The 2,500-nt window shown below is 56.3% G+C and overlaps 1 non-coding gene across 1 annotated transcript in view; it reads right to left on the reverse strand.

Annotated features, from left to right (window-relative positions):
• The window catches only part of LOC126111705 (small subunit ribosomal RNA), a 1,906-nt gene extending 1,316 nt beyond the window's left edge, over positions 1 to 590 (reverse strand). Inside the window, exon 1 of the ribosomal RNA XR_007524204.1 lies at positions 1 to 590. This exon is cut by the window's left edge and continues 1,316 nt beyond it. This is a non-coding gene — a ribosomal RNA (small subunit ribosomal RNA).
• Positions 591 to 2,500: the final 1,910 nt, after the last annotated feature.

Raw genomic sequence — 2,500 nt, forward strand, 5'->3', positions numbered from 1 at the left:
GGCTGCTGGCACCAGACTTGCCCTCCAATAGATACTCGTTAAAGGATTTAAAGTGTACTCATTCGATTACGGGGCCTCGGATGAGTCCCGTATCGTTATTTTTCGTCACTACCTCCCCGTGCCGGGAGTGGGTAATTTGCGCGCCTGCTGCCTTCCTTGGATGTGGTAGCCGTTTCTCAGGCTCCCTCTCCGGAATCGAACCCTGATTCCCCGTTACCCGTTACAACCATGGTAGGCGCAGAACCTACCATCGACAGTTGATAAGGCAGACATTTGAAAGATGCGTCGCCGGTACGAGGACCGTGCGATCAGCCCAAAGTTATTCAGAGTCACCAAGGCAAACGGACCGGACGAGCCGACCGATTGGTTTTGATCTAATAAAAGCGTCCCTTCCATCTCTGGTCGGGACTCTGTTTGCATGTATTAGCTCTAGAATTACCACAGTTATCCAAGTAACGTGGGTACGATCTAAGGAACCATAACTGATTTAATGAGCCATTCGCGGTTTCACCTTAATGCGGCTTGTACTGAGACATGCATGGCTTAATCTTTGAGACAAGCATATGACTACTGGCAGGATCAACCAGGGAGCTGCGTCAACTAGAGCTGAGCAGCCGGCCGCCCGGGAGTGTGTCCCAGGGGCCCGCGCGAACACGCAAGCGTCCGCTCAATTATTCTGCAAACAGGAGGAGGCTGAGCTCCCCTGCACAATACACCTCGAAACCCTCTCAGGTCCCGGCGGCGCGCAGCGCCGTCCTAAGTACTTGGTCGGGTTCGAGAGAGGCGCAATCGCCCGGAGTTAGGCGAGTAGACGCTTTAGGTGCGACCACCCGTGCTCCCAACTGAGCTTGCCGCTGCCGACAGAGGCCCGGGAGCGTGCTGTCGTGGCATTGCCGGCGGGAGACAACACGCGCCACCTACGGTGACCGGCAGCTCCAACGCCAGCGCCACAGAAGGGCAAAGGCCCCACGTGGGTGCCGAAGCGAACTCTCCCAGCACAGCGCACGTGCCAACACGTCTGCACAACTGCGATACAAACCACCAGCGAGAACCGCTGGGGCGACCGAGCAGCAGACGGCGTCGCGGCGCCGAGTGCCGGGCGGCGGCGCATCCTCAACGCACACAGTCCTCAATCGGACCAGCACACTGCAGATGTCCACCGCGCTTCGCACCGGGCCGGCGAGGACCCACTTTGGCTGCACGGCGCCGCGCGCAGGGTGCCCCGGCGCGCAGCTGCGCCGCCTGCCGCGTCCGTCGGCCGGCGCGCCTGCCACTGGGCGCCCCCACCAGCCGGCTGTAGCGCGTGCGCCCACGCACCGCGCGGCCAGCACGCCGGGCGGCCCCCCCCTCACCGGCCGGGGACAGTCCCCACCCACCCACAGCCGCGTATCGCTTCACACCCAGATTCACATTCACGTTCGTTGGTATGGTGGGGACCGCTTCGTAGCTGTACCGATCGTTGCCCTCACAGATGTACCTCCAGCAAGGACAACCGCACCACAACGGGTTACCAGTTGTTCATTTGCGTAACGTCACCAGTAAACGTACACGTCCATCCCCGTTTGCAAAGTCAACTATTATTGCATGCCTGCCTGTCAGGTGTCAAGACACACTACATCCGCTCACATCCACGCAACAAAATGTGCCCGACTAGAGGGCACGTGGAAGGTGCCCCCGTACGTATGCGATGTCCATTGCGCGACCAACTGTCAACCGGCCTCTGTAGCATGTCGCAGATGTGGAACGCGGGGCACCGTGCTATCACATTGTGTGAGAAGAGACTACTACGTCTGCATACACGCGCCACTACATGAACAGACGGCTCATGCTGATCGCCATCCACTGCGTCCATTACTCCCACACGTCTCTATGGCGTACCACACTGCAATGCAGCTGTTATGGGGAGATGACACGTAGCTGTGTACACAACATTCTGAGCGGGTTGCGGTTGGACAATACATTAATGTAACGTGTCATATGCCAATTACAGAGCAGGGTAAGGCACAACTTGGGTTAGGTTAAGGCACAACTTGGGTTAGGTTAAGGCACAACTTGGGTTAGGTTAAGGCACAACTTGGGTTAGGTTAAGGCACAACTTGGGTTAGGTTAAGGCACAACTTGGGTTAGGTTAAGGCACAACTTGGGTTAGGTTAAGGCACAACTTGGGTTAGGTTAAGGCACAACTTGGGTTAGGTTAAGGCACAACTTGGGTTAGGTTAAGGCACAACTTGGGTTAGGTTAAGGCACAACTTGGGTTAGGTTAAGGCACAACTTGGGTTAGGTTAAGGCACAACGTGGGTTAGGTTAAGGCACAACGTGGGTTAGGTTAAGGCACAACGTGGGTTAGGTTAAGGCACAACGTGGGTTAGGTTAAGGCACAACGTGGGTTAGGTTAAGGCACAATGTGGGTTAGGTTAAGGCACAATGTGGGTTAGGTTAAGGCACAATGTGGGGGTAGATTGCGGTACAAATTGCATTACATTGCGGTGCAAATTGCATT

The sequence above is a fragment of the Schistocerca cancellata genome, unplaced genomic scaffold, assembly GCF_023864275.1.
Source record: "Schistocerca cancellata isolate TAMUIC-IGC-003103 unplaced genomic scaffold, iqSchCanc2.1 HiC_scaffold_89, whole genome shotgun sequence".
Classification (NCBI taxonomy): Eukaryota; Metazoa; Arthropoda; class Insecta; order Orthoptera; family Acrididae; genus Schistocerca; species Schistocerca cancellata.